General features: G+C 40.5%; 1 pseudogene; it reads right to left on the reverse strand.

Moving 5' to 3' along the window:
• Positions 1-6,462: 6,462 nt before the first annotated feature.
• Positions 6,463-18,290, reverse strand: LOC102125760 (aconitate hydratase, mitochondrial pseudogene; annotated as a pseudogene).
• Between the last annotated feature and the right edge of the window lie 2,591 nt (positions 18,291-20,881).

Here is a 20,881-nt window from a genome sequence, read left to right on the forward strand (position 1 = left end):
CCAAAATATTCAACTTATATTTTTATTAACATAATTACTACTTTTTCACACCCATATTTTGTCAGTTTGAGTAATATTCTATCAAATTATATAATTATGATGAAGGGAACTAGCAAAACCAGGTTTGGGAGCAAACCCAGCTGAATCTTTAGTGAAAATACAACTCCACAGGTGGGAACAGAAGTACTAGGTTGTATTCAGAAGCATGGCCTCCTAATCTGGAGAATTCAGCCTCCTACAAGTGTCAGTCAGCATTTGTTACAGAGGGAATGGAGAGTGGTTGTTAATTTTGTGAACTGGTTCAGTGGAGGTGTATTAAGAGAGTTCCAGCTGTACTGCTTAATAGGAGAGAGTACAATTAGCTGAAATTTTTGCTAATGTATATCCAAATCTAAATTTAATTTTGGGTACATATTATAATATAAAATTAATCTATCTTATAATGATAGTCAACATATAATGAGTGGTTTCTATTATTACAGCCTGAGCTAAATGCTTTACATGCAAACTTATGGATGTGATAATGCTATCCCCATTTTTATTAGTCTGTTCTCATGCTGCTGATAATGACATACCTGAGACTGGGCAATTTACAAAAGAAAGAGATTTAATGGACTTACAGTTCCACATAACTGGGGAGGTCTCACCATCATGGCGGAAGGTGAAAGGCACATGTCACGTGGTGGCAGACAAGAGAAGAAGAGCTTTTGCAGGGAAACTCCCCTTTTTAAAACCGTCAGATTTCTTGAGACTTACTCACTATCATGAGAATAGCATGGGAAAGATCTGCCTCCCTGATTCAATTACCTCCCACCAAGTTCCTCTTACAACACATGGGAATTGTGGGAGTTAAAATTCAAGATGAGATTTGGGTAGGGACACAGTCAAACCATATCACCATTTCACAAGTGAACACACTGAGGCATACAGAGGCTATTTCCCTTGCTTGAGGTCACACGTTCAGTGTGCCCATGCTCTTAACCCACATCTATTTGGTGCCTGAATTCATACTCCTAATCATGACACCATGCTGCTTCACGTTACAGCAATAAATGCAAAGGGAGCTGATGGGCAGAAGCTGCCAAACAATGAAGTAGGTAGGATTCCTTAAAACACTTTTTAGTAATTCCTTTTAAAGTTCAAGGTGATTGTTGAATCAATTAAGCTTTCTGGTTCTCAGAAACCTGGATTACACTTCAGGGAGACTTCATTGCCCTTAAAGAGGTATGACTGCCTAATATGTAGTTAGATACGAGGAAGCAACCCAAGTCACTGTAACAACTCAACATTCATTAAGCAGTTGACTATTGAAAGCGTGAAAATAAAAAGGATGTGGCTATTTCCAGAAGGAACATGCAGTCTCCCTACTCATGAGAACAGGATTTGTGGTCCACTTGGAGAGACAGGATTGTTCACTTGATGATAAACCATGGAGGGCAAGGAGTACAAAGTCCTCAATGAGTGATGCAGACAAGAAGCTCCAGGAATGGGTAGGTTAAGGCCAGGAATGTGGTCAAGATGCTTAATTAAAGGCTTGGGGCTTCATGTGGGCCTTGAAGAGGGGCAACTGGTCAGGGTGGGGGACATTCTGAGTAGGAGAAACAGAATGAATATAATTCCTGGGGTAGGAATATGCATCTGGGGCTCTTGCGTGCTTGCAAAAGGGGTCTTATCAAGGAGTGGAGAGAGACAGGTAGTATAGCACTAGCTCGTGGAAGAAGTGGACTGTCAGGCTAAGGAATGGGAATATCTTTCAGGCAATAAAGAATTACTTACATCAGGGTCTGTGGTATTGTGTGATCTTATTTGACTTCTAATAAGAATGAAAAGACCTCCAGTCAACACAGTTGTTTGGTGGCAAGTCAAAACGTTTTGAACATTGCAAAAGATGCTTCTTTTTATCCTCCTCCTCCTCTTCTTCTTTTTCCCCCTCCCCCGCTTCTCCTCCTTCTCCTGCTATTCCTGCTCCTGCTCCTTCTCCTTCTCCTTCTATTTTCTGTTTTTTGCTCTGTTCTAAGACCCAGGGTCACTCTGTTGCCCAGTCTGGAGTGCGGTGGCACAATCACTGTAACCTCCGTCTCCCAGGTTCAAGTGATTCTCCCTCCCTCAGCCTCCAAGTAACTGGGATTACAGGTGCCCACCACCACATCTGGCTAATTTTTGTATTTTTAATAGAGACGGGATTTCACCATGCTGGTCAGGCTGGTCTCGAGCTCCTGATCTCAGGCCATTCACCCATCTTGGCCTCCCAAAGTGCTGGGGTTATAAGCATGAGCTACCATGCCCAGCCCCCCTCATCTTCTTTATCTCCAGCACTTACACCTTTCTGGGAGATTTTCCAGCCAGGGGATATGCTGTTCCCCCAGTGCCAGCCTTGGGCAGGATGAAAGTACCTAGGAGTGATGTCCTGGGAGTAGCTCTCAGCCAACGGAGGTTGGCAGGTGCCTGGACAAACACCCCAACCTCCTCACCCCTCAGTGGAAGCAACTCTGCATTGTGGATTCTCCACTGTCTCCAAATGTTCCCCAGAGAACTGAACCCTAGTTGCCAACAACAGGACTTGCTTGGTAACACAGCCTTTATTCACTGCCTTTCCTTCCCACTCCTCTACAGAGATTTCCTGGGATCACCTCCCAGTGAAACTATCTGCACTTTAATCTTTGTCTCAGGGTCTGCTTCTGGGAGAATCCAAATTAAGATAGTTATTTTTTAAAAATAGCACTCTTTTTTAAGCAGCCCGCCACCAAACCTTTAAAAAACCCAAACGGCGAATTTGGCCTCTGGAAGCAGCATGAGTACCTGACAGGCGTGTGTAGCATTTTTTTTCTTTTTTCTTTTCTTTTTTTTTTTTTGAGACAGAGTCACGCTCTCTCTCCCAGGCTGGAGTGCAGTGGCGCGGTCTTGGCTCACTGCAAGCTTCGCCTCCCGGGTTCACGCCATTCTCCTGCCTCAGCCTCCCGAGTAGCTGGGACTACAGGCGCCCGCCACCACGCCTGGCTAGTTTTTTTTTGTATTTTTCGTAGAGACGGGGTTTCACTGTGTTAGCCAGGATGGTTTCGATCAGGCATGTGTAGCATTTTTATCTTCTCTGCCTATATATAATTTCTGACATGTACAAGTTAGGTTTAGCACCATATCCGAGTGAATTATGCTTGACACTCTGCTAAGGAAGAAAAAGAAGAGAAATAACAGTAAATAAGTATGGACCACAGAGCTGGCACAGAATCAGGCACTTTTCACATATAATAATCTCATTTAAATCTCATAACCTTACAACATGGATGGAACTGGAGGTCATTATGTTAAGTGAAATAAGCCAGGCACAGAAAGGCAAATATTGGGTGTTCTCATTTATTTTGGGGATATAAAAATCAAAACAATTGAACTCATTGACATAGAGAGTTGAAGGATAGTTACCAGAGGCTAGGTAGGGTAGAGGGAGGGCTGGGGGAGGTGGGAATGGTTAATAGGTACCCCCCAAAAAAATAGTTAGAAAGAATGGATAACACCTACTATTTGAGAGGACAGTAGGGTGACTATAGTCAATAATAACTTAGTTGCACATTTTAAAATAACTTAAAGAGTGTAATTGGATTGTTTGTTACTCAAAGGATAAATGCTTGAGGAGACAGATACCTCATTCTCCATGATGTTATTATTTCACATTGCATGCCTTTATAAAAAAAACTCATGTACCCCATAAATATTTATACCTACTATGTACCCGCAAAAATTAAAAATAAAAATTTCATAACTTCTGAAGTAGAAGTTATTGCCTTATTTTTCAGCTGAAGATATTATTATACTATAAAGCCATGGAGGGTGAGGATTGTATTTTACCTGCCATTTTATCCAGTTTTCAGCACAAAGCCTGGCAAATAGTTAAACCCTAAGAAACATTTATTTGGTAAATGAACAAATAATATGTTAAGTAGCTTGTTTAAGATCACAGAACCAGTTATTTGCAGAGCTGGGATTGCACTACCTTGTGATACTCAAGGAAAAGTAACCTTCTATTGATTGTCCCAGGCAACACTACAACACTTTGGTAAATACAACGACTACAGACAAATTTCTTTTTGGTGTGTCCAGAAGAAATAAACAAGGGCTTTCTAGTCTTTTCCCTATATATTGTGTAATTTATAGGCAATTGAACAGACTGATAGTTGCATATGTATTTTTATTTCAATGACAATTTGGTGTGACTTTTTAATTTAGCAAATATTATATCTTCGTGAAATATGTAGGCTCTAAGGGGGAAAAGCTCCAAGTTTAGAAATATGAGGAAGAACTTACTCATCACAAAGATTTCTGGCACAAAACAGACCTAATGATTTTCCTACTCTATGGCCCATGCCACTTGGGTGTGTGAGAAGCTCTAGTCTGTCCCTCATGAGTGGCTCTTCTTTGCACATCATCTACCACTCAGACTGTTGCTATTAATCAAAACAAAAAGACTAACTCTTGGATGATGGAATTTTGGGAACTTGTGGTAGATAACAGGAGTGATAGATGTCCCAAGTGGAAGCAGAGGCCAGATAACAAGAGGGAAGAAGAGTTATGCCATAGAGTGGATATGCGGAAGAACAAGCATAATTCCTAAATCCATCATAACCAGCACATTTTTGTAACTGGAAACAAATGCACTTCTAATACGAACATGTTTCAGTTCACAGGGTAGTACGTATATGAAGCGAGCTGTGAGATCTGATATTTGTTGCATAATAAGCTTATACTGCGTGCCTGATACCCTGAAAGTTTTAAACATGCCGGCAGAGTTCATGATTTCTTGACTTGGTAATTTTTTCCCTCATATCCGAATGGGATTCTCTCCAACTCCGAAGTTGTTGAATGGAACTGTAAGAATTTAAACTTGTGAGCCCAAGGCTTAGCATGGAATACTCTATTTGGATTGGTTTATTCTTTTTGCTCAACATGAGAAAAGTGTACAAGTTACTGATTGGATAGCATGATGATCCCGATTGTCTAAGGCAAGAAAGGCTGGATCAGAGAAAAAGACATCCTTTCTGCAGTACGGGTTGGTCACCAGGCCCTCCCCTATTGGTGTGTTTTAGATCCTCTGTGTTTCTGCTCTGGACAGTGTTTTTCTACCTTACGCTTCTGTTTACTTATTTGCTGCTTTTGCTTTGTGATGAGAATAAAAATTGTCTATACAGTTGACTGTCTTCATCAATATAACTTTACTACTGAACGCAGTTCTTCCCGAGGAAGATAAAAATTGCAAATAATATTATTGCTTGTTCCAGTAACTTCCCCAAAGAACTATGAACTCTTCTATAGAATGCATCCTGAACCAGTTCATACCCAAGACTCTTTGAACTCGTTCTCTTAAAATTCTCACCTAGCTGTCTGCAACAATCCTAAACTATTTTATCATAACCCTACCCTCATCCTGATTAAGCTCCTCTCTATCATCAAAAGAACCCATCTTAAACCACACTTCGAAATGTCAATCAGTATCCTGACTTTGTTAATAAGACTTTGTAGACATTCTTTCTTAGTAGATGAACAATACACTCAGCTTTGTCTTATCCACAGGCTGTTGTAGTGATATTTTGGGGAGCAAGCATTGAATTTGACAATTGTGTACTGCATTCTCATTGTCTTTCTGCTTCAGTATTCTTTACTCTCTGCCCAATTCTATATTTCACACCCCCAATTCCCAAAGTGTAAGAGTTTGATAAATTTTGGTTAACTGCTGTCATACCTGTTGGACAAAGCTGAAGTACATGGCCTCTTTCTGGACTAATGGTCAGCTCAGGGATTCTTTGCCTTTGGGTGTGGTCTTTCTGCTAGACCAAAACATAGGTGGGTGGTAGAGATAATGTAGTAAAACACATGGTCATAGAAGTTAAAGGAATTGACTACGTCCACTTTCTTAAGTAAGAATCTATGCACAGGAACTCTTAGAATGGGGCTAAGGGCACAGCAGGCATTCTGAGAGTAAACACTGGTGAAGTTATACAGGTGGAGAGCATTAACTAGGAGCTGAGAACAAGGATGTGGTACTGACTGCATGGTTTAAAGGTTGGGCCCTCTTTTTTTTTTTTGTTACTGATTTTGGATTCTTGTTTTCCTTGCAAGAACAAAAGGTTCTCTAGAATCCTTCACCCACCAATGAAATAATCCGGCAGGAGAAAAACTTTAGATGGGAGTCTTGTCATAAAAAAAAATACGGTTGCATGGAGCTGCCTAAGATGTGATCCAAACTAAAAATAGGAAGACAGGGGCTAAAAAGTTATTTTAAGAAATCCCCCCCAACCACAGTTACTCCGTGGGCTGACTGGGAAGCAGGAAGCATGTCTGGTCACACCATCTTGGAATAAGAAGCCATGGCTGGCTGGATCAGATCCTCTGATGGCTCAAGTAGAGCTGAACTTGAACATGACTCCAGCGCTGGGTGGGGGATGGGGGGTGGGGGGTGGGCGGCGGGTTCTGCCCTCACTGCTGCAGCTCCTTCATTCTGTTGAGGGCACTGCCGGTGCGGAACCACTTGATCTGCATCTCGTTGAAGGTTCAGGAGGTTCAGGAGGATGGTCTCCTGGGTCCCATTGGGGTGCCAGATGATGCAGTTCAGGGACTTGCCGGCGGAGAATTTCTTCAGGCTCTGAATGGTCAGTTTGTCCACAGGGTGAATCTTGTTGTAGTCAGCTGGGTCAGCAAAGGTCAGGGCAGCAGGCCCTGCTTCTTCAGGTTGGTCTCATGGATCCTGGCGAAGCTCTTGGTGATGATGGCCCGGCCCCCAAGGTGGTGAGACTCTAGTGCTGTATGCTCCTGGCTCGAGCCCTCACCGTAGTTCTTGTCCCTGATCACCATCAATCTGATGCCATGTATCTTGTAGTAGCAGGCAGTCTCAAGGACGGGGCCAAACTCCTGGGTGAGGGCATTGCGCACGGAGTTGGCCTTGCCATTTTCAATGTTGATGGCACCAATGAGCAAGTTGTTGGAGATGTTGTCCAAGTGCCCATGGAACTTGAGCCAGGGGACAGCAGCCAAGATGTGGTCAGTGGTACACTTCTCTTTGACCTTGATGAGGATCCGCAGGTCCTCCAGGTCCTTGCCATCCCATTTGTCAAAAGGCTGCAGTAGCTGCAGGCACTGGCTGGTGGGGCTCACGTCAATGTGCTGCCCACTCCTGTCCTTTGGCGGGGGTGGAGGTGCTGGTAGATGTCCTGCCCTGGGTCAAACTCCACTTGGGGAAGCTCATCCAGCTTGAACTTCTTGCCATCCTTGCTCATCAGGTAGTCAGTCTCTGGGTTGAACTTGAGGTTCCTGCAATGGCCAGGGCTGTGACAATGTCTGGGAACATGACGAAGGCATGGGTCTCAGGGTTGGTATCACTGCGGCCCATGAAGTTCCTGTTGTAAGAGGTGACAATTGTGTTCTTCTCCCCCTTCTTGATGTCCTTCCTGTCCCAGCGGCCAATGTAGGGGCCCCCTTTTATTTGGTAAACAGCAGTGATATACCCAGCAAAGAAGAGAGAGTATAAAATATTTGAGGGTCTTTAGCATTTTGTTTCGGAAGCTCATGGTATCTACCAAGCTCGTGCGAAGGACTGTTATGAAGATTCAATAAACAAATATATTGCAGGGTATTTTTTAAGCCTGTAAAGTCTAAAATGGATCCAATATCGTCAATTTGTTTATTCATTCAATCATTTATTCATTCAAGAAACAATCATCTAAAGTTTACCGTATGTTAGAAATTGTGGTAGGCTCTAGGAACACAAACACAAATGCATCCCTTCAAAAAGTTTATGGTCTAGTGGAAAAAAAAGGATAGAAGAAATCATTGAAAACAGAATATATGACTCAATAAAGGAATGTATGAAGTTTTATAAGAATATAGATAAATGATATATATTTAAAATATGTATCCTTTACATATTTTTTACTAACTTCTATATTGTCCTGTGAAGTATACTTTATTTTCTCTCTTTCACACTTAAATAACTGAAATTAAGGAGAACCAAATAATGCGGGCAATAAGTGATAGGTCTGGTACTCAAAGCTAAATATTCTAACTCAAAATCTCGTTCTTTCCCCCCACTCTATCAAGCTGCTTCATTAACTCAGCTGTTATTATGATCAATGGACAGGAAATTTATAAAACAAGATAAATAAGTGTAAGTGGCTAATTTTAATTTTAAAATTAATAAAATCAAATAAATAAAAATACTAGTCCTTTGTCAGATGCATAGTTTGCAGATATTTTCTCCACTCTGTCAGTTGTCTGCTAATTCTGCTATTTCTTTTGCTGTGCAGAGCTTTTTAGTTTAATTAGGTCCTATTTTGTTGTTGTTGTTTTTGTTGCACTTGCTGTTGGGGTCTTAGTCATTAATTCTTTAATGTCAAGAGAGCTTTTCTGATGTTATCTTCTAGATAACTTCTAGTTGACATTTTTTTCAGCTTATAAAACTCATAAAAAGTAAAGTAAGAAAAATAACAACTGCTATAGACAATAATGAGTGGAAGTAAGTAGTCTCATTTACTAAAGGTGAGAATGTAAATCAGTATAACCTTCCTGGAAGGCAAATAGTCAATATGGCAGAGACTGCACTTTGTGTTAATCAAAACACTTCCTCTCCCTGGGAATAAAAGAAGACTGTCTTTCCCAGGTTCCCTAGCAGTTCAGTTGGAAATTATGTGACTCTAGTCAATAAATATGGGCAAAAGTAACATATGCCTTTTATTGACCTAAGTCCAAAGATCACTCAGAGTGACACTTCAGCTCTGTCTTCTCTTCCATCTGTAAAATGGGGATAAAATCTCTTATGTTATGTTCATTCCATGGCAATTTAGGAGCCACATGTTTGAAGCAACTCAGATCCCAAAATCATCACATGGAGAAAAGCCACCAAAGAGAGCCACCTGGCCTACACTGGACAATGACTAGAGCAAGAAATAAACCTTTGATGTGTTAAGCATTGAGCATAGGGAATTGAATTGTTACCACAGCAGAACACATCAACTAATGAACATAACATAAGAGATTTTATCCCCATTTTACAGATGAGGCTACTGAGGCACAGAGGGATAAGTAACTTGCCCATGGTCACAAAGCAAACAAATAGCTGAGCTTTGATACTGGCATAAAAATAGACACGTAGACCAATAGAACCAAATAGATGATGTAGAAATAAAGTCAAATACTTGCAGCCAACTGTGATTTTCAACAAAGTATACAAAAACATAAAGTGGGGAGAGGACACCCTATTCAATAAATGGTGCTGGGAAAACTGGCAAGCCACATGTAGAAGAATGAAACTGGATCCCAATCTTTCACCTCATGCAAAAATCAACTCGAGAAGGATCAAAGCCTTAGTTAAATCTAAGACCTGAAACCGTAACAGTTCTAGAAGATAACATCAGAAAAGCTCTCTTGACATTAAAGAATTAATGACTAAGACCCCAAAAGCAAGTGCAACAAAAACAACAACAGCCAAATAGGACCTAATTGAACTAAAAAGCTCTGCACAGCAAAAGAAATAATCAGCAGAATTAGCAGACAATCGACAGAGTGGAGAAAATATCTGCAAACTATGCATCTGACAAAGGACTGGTATCCACACTCTATGAGAAATTCAAACAAATCAGCATTAAAAAATCCCATCAAAAAGTGGACAAAGGACATGAATAGACAATTCTTGAAAGAAGATATACAAACAGCCAACAAACCTGAAAAAAATGCTCAATATCACTAATCATCAGGGAAATGCAAATTAAAACCACAATGAAATACCACCTTACTCCTGCAAGAATGGCCATAAAAAGTCAAAAAACAATAGATATTGTCATGGATGTGGTAAAAAGGGTACACTCTTACACTGTTGCTAGGAGTGTAAATTAGTACAATCACTACGGAAAACAGTATGGAGAGTCCTTAAAGAACTAAAAGTAGATCTACCATTCGATCCAGCAATCTCAATCTCACTAGTGGGTGTCTACCCAAAGGAAAAGAATCATATGAAAAATACACATGCATATGAATGTTTATAGCAACACAGTTCACAATTGCAAAGATATGGAACCAACCTTAGTGCCCTTTGACCTATGAGTGGTTAAAGAAAATGTGGTATATATGCACCATAGAACACTACTCAGCCATAAAAAGGAATAAAATAATGTCTTTTGCAGCAACCTGGATGGGGCTAGAGGCCATTATTCTAAGTGAAATAACTCAGGAATGGAAAACCAAATATTGTTAAGTTCTCACTTAGGAGTGGGAGCTAAACTGTGAGGATGCAAAGGCATAAGAGTGATATACTGGACTTTGGGGACTTGAGGAAAGGTTGGGAGGGGGATGAGGGATAAAATATTACATATCGGGTGCAGTGTACACTGCTCAGGTTACAGGTGCACTAAAATCTCCGAAACCACCACTAAAGTACTTATCCATGTAACCAAAAACCACCTGTACCCCCAAAACTATTGAAATAAAAAATATATTTATTTTAAAATGCATTTCTTAGTCAAACCTTTTGTTTTATACAATAAAAGAAAAATAAAAAGAAAAAATTGCTGCGCTAAAATAAGAAACCTACTCCAGATCACATAGCTAATAAATGACAAGCCCATGCAGTTGACTCTAGAATCTGCATCTTACATCTTAACTAGCACATATGCTGCCTTTCTTAAATAAATTATGGTATATATAACGTACTATGCAGCCATTAATATATGACAAAGAAGTATTTTAACTCACTGAGCAAAGGTTGGGTTATTTAATAAATGATGCTAGCCCAATTGACAGTCTGTCTGGAGGAAATTAAAATTAGGCCTCTCTTTGAAAATTTATACATATATATACGTATATATACACATATATACATATATACACATATATACATATATATTCAAAATGAGTAAAGAAGTTTGATTATAAAAATAAAATAATAAAAATCTAACAGACCATGTGTATAATCTAGGAATGGGGGAGACCTTCCAAATCAAGATGGGATATCTAGGAGCACAAAACAAAAGGATGTTTTGAAGAATATTAAATGAAATAAGACATTGTTCATTAAATAATGAAAAATGCAATGTACAAAACACCCTAGGAAATAAAATTATTGAATCATAAAAAGTTATGGTTATTTAATATGAATTTTCATAGCCCTCACCTGCCTACAGATACTAAGGGGTTTACACTATTAGTAAAAACACTTATTTCCCTGGTTCTACCTCTTTCCTGTGTTATATAGAACCACAGCTCTTTACAAAACATGCTCCAAATAAATCCCCCAGTCCTGGAGCTGGGGAGTTCTAAAATGTGCTCACCAGCACATCTGTTCCCACTGGGCACTAAGGCCGGACTTCTGTGCTATCGGCCTCACCACAGAGGCGCTTGAGCACCTCTGGCCCCAGGAAAGAATCCCTCCTTAGTTTTGTCATAATCTGAGAGAGGGGTCTTAAGGTAGTTGCCTTGGCCCCAGTGTGTACAACAGTGTAGTGAAATTGCTTTTACGATATTTAATCACAACGTTTCCCAATACCCTCACAGGACTCGGATAGTAATGGAATGGGCCAGTACCATACACCATATAGGCAGCTGGCAGAATTAGGTCAAACTTCTCGTGGGCACTCCTTCAGGACAGCTCCCTCCTAATCTCCACACACATAGAGTGCTGGAGTGCAGCCCTTGGGATTGAACAGATATGTCCCAGAGACATCTGAGTCACCCGAGGACTCTAGTGCTCAAACTCTGCTTGTATTTGGTGATTAGCACCAGGCTAATCATGGTATCATGGGGATGGAGAGGGAGAGTTCCTCTTTAATATTTTCTATATTGTGTTCATCTAAAAATAAATATTAATTTTATAATCTTAAAAGATTTTTTTAAAAAACAAAAAAAGCACAAAGAACATAGATTCTTAGAGCAAGCAATTTAAAAAGATTATAGAATCTACCTCTATGCAGATTTTTAAAGTAAGATGGTTTATCATCCCCTGCAATGTGACCCTGGAAATGAACTGGACAACAAGTTAATCTTAGGTTTCTATGAATCACTTGGGTTTTGTTGGACTTTCTCTTTATTTGACTCATATATAAACTAGAGACAGTAGGAGTCTATAAAAATTATTGAACATTGGAACACTAACATCTGAACTTTTTTAAAGTTTCAGGTTGAAATGGCTTCTGTAAAGATCTAACCTAACTGTGGTTGATAGAAAATAGCAATATTCAATCAAAGTTATATATAAGTTAGGAAAGGAATTACAAGCCAGGGTAGCTTGACTAAATTCTCACTGAGCTTACTCAAACTCTCATCTGCTCCAAGGCTTCCAGCTGTATAGAAGTTTCTTTCAGAATTGTTTCAGTTCATTTCAATGAAAAAATTATCAAGTATAATAAAACAGTTTTGGAAAGACAGGAGGGATTTGGGACATTACAATTGGTATTAAAAGAACTAATGAGCTTTGCTACTGATAAAGTACTTTTTGTATTCTTTTTTGGTTCAAAGAATGATACCCAATTGTTAATTCTTAAGCACATACATCTTTTCCATTTTTGGTTTTCCTGCTTGGTGCCTGAATTTTCTTGGCTACTACTGAAATATATTGAATAGGCTGACTCTACTTTTTATCTGCATATTCTATGGATCTAGTGGCTCTGAATCCAAGCCGCTATAATGATCATGAAAACAAAATATTTCTGATGAACATATAACCAGATATTGCTGACAAATAGAAAAAAAAAAAAAAAAACAGGCTGATGGGGGCCAGAGCAGTACATATGGTCTGCATTCCTGCCAAACTGCATGTATGCACAGCCACACAAAGACAAAATCCTTCGGTAAACACTCACAGTTGAGGAATAGGGTATAACATTTTAATATATTAACCATTTGAAAAAATTCCTGTTAGTTCCTTTTAATCTCTGGTATGCTGTCACCATTCAAACTAGACTAGAGGTATCAATTTCCTCTGGAAGGAATATTATAGCAGAGAAAACAAATAAGAAACCAGTTTTCAAGTTTGAGATTCAAAATGGGCTCTTGAGTCTCTTTACTGTTTGGCAGAAGAAGATTTGATTGCAAAAGCCTGAATTTTGAATATGAAAGTCTAAGATTCTAGAGGACCTGAGGCATAAGTTTTTCCATTAACGAACTAGATTACATGTAATGCAGGTGGATATCAGTGCATGATTTTCCTGTTGGAGAGGAGCTATGGATCCTATAGTTTGGGGAACAGGAAGAGAGTTGGAAGGGGCTATGGTTTGAATGTGTTCCCTATCCTATGTTCATTGCAGCATTATTCATAATAGCCAAAATATGGAAACAACCCAAATGCCCATCGACAGATGAATGGATACAGAAAGTGTCATATGAACTTACAATGCAATATTATTCAGCCTTAAAAAATACAAGGAAATCCTGCCATTTTTGATAACACATATGAACCTAGAGGAGATTATGCTAAGTGAAATAAGCCAGTCTCAGAAGGACAAATACTATATGAATCCAGTTATATGAAGTATCTAAAATGGTCAAACCCATAAAAACAGAGATTAGAATGGTGAGTGCTAGGGGCTGGGGGAGGGGAAAATGGGAAATTATTTTTCAATGGGTATGAAGTTTCTATTATGCAAGATGAGAAAGTACTAGATACCTGCTGTACAACATAGTACCTAGGTTTAACAATATGGTATTGTATACTTTTAAATGTAAGAGGATAATCTCATGTTGTGTTCTTACCAAACAAACAATAACAACAAACCCCCCAAATCCCACAAAAGAACATAAAGACATTTTTGAAGGTTATGGATATGTTTAGTGCCTTGGTTGTGGTGATGGTTTCATGACTAGTCACATTTCCAAACTCATCAAGAGGTACACACGAAATGTGTGCAATTTTTGGTACATCAGTTATACCTCAATAAAGCTAAAAAAAAAAAATTCAAAAGAAAGGGTGAGAGAGCAAGGGAAGGGACCTTCCACAGGAGCCACCAAAGACCAGGAAGTGTGGTAGCCCTGCGGGAATTCCCATATTCGAGGTTGAGGGAGAGAAGAGTGTAACTTTCGTTGAGTGTCTATTACATGCCAGGCATAGTATTAGATTCTTTTTTGTTGGTATACTCACACTTTCCTCCTTCTTTAAAGTATTATTTTTTAACCTTGTTTTAATTGTGGTATACTATATAACATAAGATTTGCCATTTTAAAACAGTTTAAGCATATAATTCAGTGGCATTAATCAAAGTCGCAGTGATATTCAACCATCACCACTCTCTACTTCCAAAACTTTTCATCACTCCAAACAGAAACTTTGTATCCATTAACAAATGCTTTGTCCTTGTCATTAATTTTATTTCACTTCAAACGCTGAGGGAAATGACCACGAAGCAACTTTTGTTTTCATTGTTTAGCTCTCTCACTTGATCCCATGGAAACTGCAGAAATGTTGGGAGTTTGGGCCCCGAAAACGCTGGGGAGATGATGTTCAGTCCCTTATGCTGCTGCACGTATTTACTTAGCATTAGGACGTGATTCACGGTAAACACATGTAGGTATTAATTATTTTTAACTTGTGGTCCCTGGACTTGATCCAGGGGGTCTATGAACTCCCTGCAATTGTAATCAGAATTTTGGATGCAGATGCATTTGCTTGGGAAATGGTTATGTAGCTTTTTCCTCCTCAACCTTAGAAGGATATATAATCCCCAGAATGATTACAATCCCCATTTTTGAAGATAGAAGCTGGGGAGTAGGCACTGAACCCTCAAAACTAGGCGATGGAGTCACAGAGTTTAAGTACTTTTACTCTCTCTGTGTGATCCCTCTGTGGTTAATTTGGTTTAAGGAAGCTTGGAAGAAATTCTGTTCCTAGTCTCCTCTCTCCACGTCCCACTCCCCAGACCCCATCTCACCTTACCAACTTCGATCGATAGTCTGCATCCTGAGGCCTAGAGAGATGGGAGAACTGGAGGACATGCCTGGGTAGTACAGTTGGAATATTAATAAGAGAACAAGTGTATGAAGCAGGACAGAAGGGGAGAATAATTTTGCTTCTTTTCTCTGCCTGTATAGAGAAGAACCCCTGTGTTCTTTTGACCTTATCTCTGCCATTTTGCACTCATTATGGCTAGGTTCCAAAATCTCTCTGCTTAGAGGCTTCCCCCAAATCATTAAAAAGTTCCCTGGTGTCCCTGGCCCTGCCTGAATCCAATCCTGGCCCAACTAGATCCCGCTCACCCAACCTACCAGTCAGCTCTGCTCCACACCCCTGTGTCCAGGGTTGACTGTCACTCTGTCTTCTCTCCCAAACACATCAACCACCTCGCTCTGAGTCTCCCTGTGCCCAGCCTGTCCCCTCACACGTGTCCTTTCTCTGGGGGATGCTGCACAGTTCATACTCCACAGTCAGCACCCCTGAGCTCTTCTACCCTCAGGTGCCCAGGCCAGCCCACTTCCAGATGAGCCCAGGGAGTGTTTGCCTAAGGCATAGTGGGAAAGCTGGGGCATCTGCTTGGGGGAACTTATCTGGCCTCTATGGCATTTAACAATGGGATTATCATGAATGTGCAAAGAGAATTAAACTGCATTTAGGGAAAACATAAACAATGGTACATTATAAAGATGTAGAGCTCTAAAATGAAAAATAGAAAAACTAGGTCTGGTTCTATAAAGGTAATATTAATTACAAGAATTTATGAGAACTTATGGCTAATTACCACGTGCACTAACATTTGTGAACTTATGGCTAATTACCACATGCATATACACTTATGTATATGTACACAACTAATTTTATTGTAAGTTTTGTTGGGTTGCAACATTACACAAATAATAATAATTTATTGTTTGCTGAGCTTCTACAGGCCAGCTACCATCTTAATCACTTTATAGAAATTGTTTTATGTAGTCTCACACTCTGTGTTTCCAGTCTGTAGTTGCTCATTAAGCGTGGTTATTATCTAATTCATTTTAAGAGAAGAAAACTATATTTTGTAAAATATTGGTTGTATCTTAAAAGCTCTGAAAGTCCTGAATACAGACTGTTAATATACACTTGGGTAATTATCAGAACTTTGCTGTCAAAATCCTATCTGTTGTACCTACAAAAATAAATTTTTATGGAAATGTCTTCAAATTCCTCTTAGCTACTAGAAGAAAATAATGAAAGGAGAAAAGCTTATTGAGAGCTAATTCATAAGCCTTCCCTCCTTTCTGCTTTCTTCCCTGATCTGTTCCTCCAGTCCCTTTTTCCTCCAGTCCCTCCAGTTCCTCCTTTTTCCTCCAGTCCCTTCTATTTTTTCCCCTCCCCTCCCTAACCCTTAAATTTTCTTCCCTCCCTTCTCCCCCTTCTCCCCCTACTTTTCACCTCATCTTTTCTACCTCTTTCCTTATTCCCTTCTTGTCTCCTCCTCTCCCCTCTGTCTCTCTCCTGTCTCCCTGCTAAGTTTGGCATTGCCCACTGACACATTATTATCAGGTGCAGTGTGCAGACGTTTGGGAAGGGGACCAGGAATAAATGCAAGCAGAGAAAAGTTTCATGCTTCCTCACATTATGCTGGAAAAATAAGTTACCAATTTTAAATGTTAAGATATCCTAGAGGAGCGCCTGTTTTTTTCTGTGAGCATCCAGCAGTGGTGCTCTGGAAATTTAAGATTGAATTCAGTTGAAGCTCACTGGTTCTATTAACAAAAAGATTCATACAAAAGGTCTCAGTGGCATGTTTTTTCTTTCATGGGTCAGGAGTTGTCTTTGCTGTGTGTGATGACTGGAACATTAGGCAGATTCTCTAGAAGGTCTATAATCCAGGAGATTGCATCTCAGAATGCAATTTTTGTTCACTGACCTTTATGAAAAAGAATAAAGACACTGAAAATTGATGATAAGAAAGTTGGAAATCCATGAACGTGAGCACTTTCCTCATGGCACATTTAAAGCTTTAGGGAGCTTTCAGGAATATTTGAAAATGTGAATAAAGTCTATATTCAAAAGATAAGACAGATTAGAGAATACTACGTTAGATCTTTTATGGACCATTTATGCTGATTTGATCATCAGTTTCTTTGGTGAAGAGTAACAATGAGCAGGCTGGGTGTGGTGGTTCATGCCTGTAATTCCAGCACTTTGGGAGGCCGAGGCGAGTGGATTACTTGAGCCCAGGAGTTCAAGACCAGCCTGGCCAACATGTCGAAACCCTGTCTCTACTAAAAATACAAAAATTAGCCAGGCATGATGGCACATGCCTGTAATCCCAGCTACTAGGGAAACTGAGGCACAAGAATCGCTTAAACCTGGGAGGTGAGGTTGCAGTGAGCTGAGATTGTGCCACTGCACTCCAGCGTGGGTGACAGAGCAAGACTCGGTCCTTTTAAAAACAAAAAACATAATGAGCAAACCTTCCTTGTCCTGTCTTATGAGATAGAATCCTAGTTTTAGGAATAACTGGCTAGGAGCTTCAATTCTGCAGCTTTTCCTCCACATCTAACCATTTGAAGGGATGTGAACCATAGTGGGAAATGCTCTGGAGAAGAAAGCTGAATTCTAGTTTACACTTGGTTGCAAATCTTCTATGTGGTCATAAGTCAATCATCTGCCATGAGTCTCAGTCTTCCTGTCTATAAAATGGGATACTTGGATCATATGCTGCTCCAGAATGCTATGTTTCAAGGTGGTGATCAATCAAAATGCCTTTGTAACTGCATGTAACTTTGTTCTCGCTTTTGTAAACTGTAGGCAAATCTTTGTCTGGCAGTTTTGTTCCAAAAGAAATGCTGGCTTTTCCACAAATGTTGTTTTGGTCACTTGTTTGGGGGCCAGTCCACTGCTGGCCCTTTATCTTTATGTCAAATGGAAGGCTAAGGCCACATTAAACCTAACTGGTTGAAAGAGAGCAAGTTCAAAGCTATATCCCAAAGTAACCACACTCTCTTTGCAATATCCTACTTAGATAAATAAAATTTTATTTTAAGAATATTGATTGAGTTCTTTAGCATAGCCTTTGATTTTCACATTTTTCTCTCATAATGTGTTATGGATTTCATATTGCTGGAAATAAGCCCTCACTAATTCCTTTCTTTGCTTCTTCTGTATATCTTGAATCTCTCCACTTCTCTCCACCACCGCTGCTTCCTTCCTTCCTAGCCACAGCATCCAGCATCCCTCGCCTGAACAGCAGCCTCTTGACTGGGTTCTCTGTTTCCAAGCTGTAGCCTCTGATCCAGGCTCCATACAGCAGCCGTATTGGTTTGCTTACTTCATTCCCATCATATGAAGGCTTTCCACTGCATTTGTATAAATCCCAACCATCCCAGACCATGGCTATGGTGAACACAGTGAGCAGTCTGGCTGCTGGGAATGCTGTTGGTAGATGTCTTCAATGGTCAGCCCCTGCAGCCTGACCTCAGACACAGGGAGCCACTTCATCCTTCCCAGGGTGCCCTGCATCCAGGGACCACTCTTCGCGGGAGTATAAAGGCTTGGCCAACTCTGGGCAACTCTGGATAGCCATTCTAGCTGCGGAGCTTCACATGGGATTGGCTGTGGCTGTCATCTGGGTCTGCCACTCAGCTCATGTCTTGCTCTGCCCCATCTTTCTCTGCCGTGACCAGCTCGGTCGTGGAGACCCAACCCAGCAGTGCTAGAGGGATTAAGACAAAGATACAGAAATAGAGTGCAAAGTGGGATCAGGGGGTTAACAGCCTTCAGAGCTGAGAGCCATGAACAGAGTTTGACCTATGTGTTTACTGACAGCAAGCCAGTGATAAGCATTGTTTCTATAGATTATAGATTAACTAAAAGCATTCCTTATGGGAAACAAAGCATTCTTAGTGAGGAGCAGAGAAACAGGCTCTGGCTGATTATCTGCAGCAAAAGCACGTTGTTACGGCACAGGCCACTCCTGCTATTGTTTGTGGTTTGAGCAGTTTTCCGCTCTGGGTGGGCCAGGTTTCCCTTGCCCTGCTCCAGTAAACTAACAACTTCTAGAAGTGTGCATGCTAGCTGTTACCAGCATGTCACATTGCTGCAGAAATCCTGTTTATGGCCAGTTTCTTTAAGGCCTGTTTGTGACAGGCTTAGGGCCTGTTCCCAGCATTTCTGACTTCCTTCCCCTCTTCCACAGGGGTTGATACAAAGGGAACTCTTTAATAAATGATGACAATGGCATCATAACACCCTGTATCATCTAGTCCTTGCCTACACTTCTGGCTCCATGTCGTCTCACTGGCGCCCCTGGCACGTGGCTCTGCAGTCTTTTTTTCCAGTTCCTGGATTGGATTAGGCTCATTCCGACCTCAGGGTCTACGCAACTGATGTTTCCTCTCTATGGCAGTTTTTCTTACAACTCTATCTAATTCTTACTTATCCGTTAGTTCTTAACTTGACTGTCACCTCCTCAGAGAAGCCTTTCGCAACCCTACCCCCGCATCACCAACCTGACGTATAAATAAGAATCTTTCTCCTGTTCTCTCACATAGCATCCTATTTTTTTCCTTCACAGGACTGCTTACAATTTGTGGTTATATATTCACTTGTTTACTCACATGTTTAAGTTTGTCTTCCTCTAATAGACAGCAAAATTCACAAAGGCAAGTTTCACATATGTTCTGTTCACCAGTTTAGATAAATTATATCCTCGTCATTTAGCTCCTTTCTTGTCCCCTAGTTGATATGCAATAAATACTGACTGAATGAATGAACGGACTGAACTTCTCCCCTTCCTAAGGAAAGGCCTGAGTTTCTTCAGTCTCCTGGCTGTTTCTCTTTGAAGTCACTGTTCAAGGAGCCAGACTCCCTTAAAGACGGGGAAGAACTACCCTAGGGCAGGACCATCAGTGGATAACACACAGCACCATAGCCCGTTGCCCAGCTGGAAGTTTTGACACAGGCAAGTACTTCTGCATCCAGCAGGAACCATCTTGGCTGCAGGCCAAATGCTGCCATGCCTTCCACCTCACTTTCCTGTCTTAATTACCCCTTTCTTCTATGGCAGCCTGCTTCAGTTTTCTGTCTATCATCTGTCCAAGCTTTATATTCTCATCTTGCCTGCTTGACCAAACCTAGCTTTGCCTTCACCACTGTATCTAGCTCCAGGAAAGGCACCCCATTCCCCTACACTTTCAGAGCCCTTTGGGAATACCCTCTCACCTTAAGGCACAGGCAGCCTGTGAAACAGGATCAAGATTCAACCCAGTGAAATTTAGACACTATTACTTAGCATTTAGGTAGTAGCAGATACAGGCTGAGAACTTTATAAGGATTACCACATTCAATTCTCATTTAATCTCAACTATTGTATGGAGGATTTACTACTATCTCCATTTTATGAAGTTTGGACAGGTGAAAGTGGTTTATCCAAGGTAAGAGGTGACATTGGGATTCAAACCCAGATGATCTGATTGCAGGAGCAATGAGCATCTTAATTCTTCACTGCATTAGACTGTGACTGGGTAACTTGCTCCACTGAGACCAAATGACATTGCTTTATTTTGTAGTAAACAGAGTTTTGTTGTTGTTGGTTTTTTTTTTTTTTGCACTGTTGCCCAGGCTGGAGTGCAATGGTGCGATCTCAGCTCACTGCAACCTCTGCCTCCCAGGTTCAAACGATTCTCCTGCCTCAGCTTCCTGAGTAGCTGGGATTACAGGCACACACCACCAAGCTGTCAATTTTTTGTATTTTTAGTAGAGATGGGGTTTCATTATGTTGGCCAGAATGGTCTCGAACTTCTGACCTCGTGATCTGCCTGCCTCGGCCTCCCAAAGTGTTGGGATTACAGGCGTAATCCACTGTGCCTGGCCTCAGAGTTTGTTTTAAATTCAGTTTTGGTTTCTTTCTTTCCTTGCTTTACAGTAAGAAATTTTGAAAAAGGGTATTAGAGTGATTTAGGCCTTAAAGAAATCAGTTCCATT

The sequence above is a fragment of the Macaca fascicularis genome, chromosome 6 (genome assembly GCF_037993035.2).
Source record: "Macaca fascicularis isolate 582-1 chromosome 6, T2T-MFA8v1.1".
Lineage (NCBI taxonomy): Eukaryota > Metazoa > Chordata > Mammalia > Primates > Cercopithecidae > Macaca > Macaca fascicularis.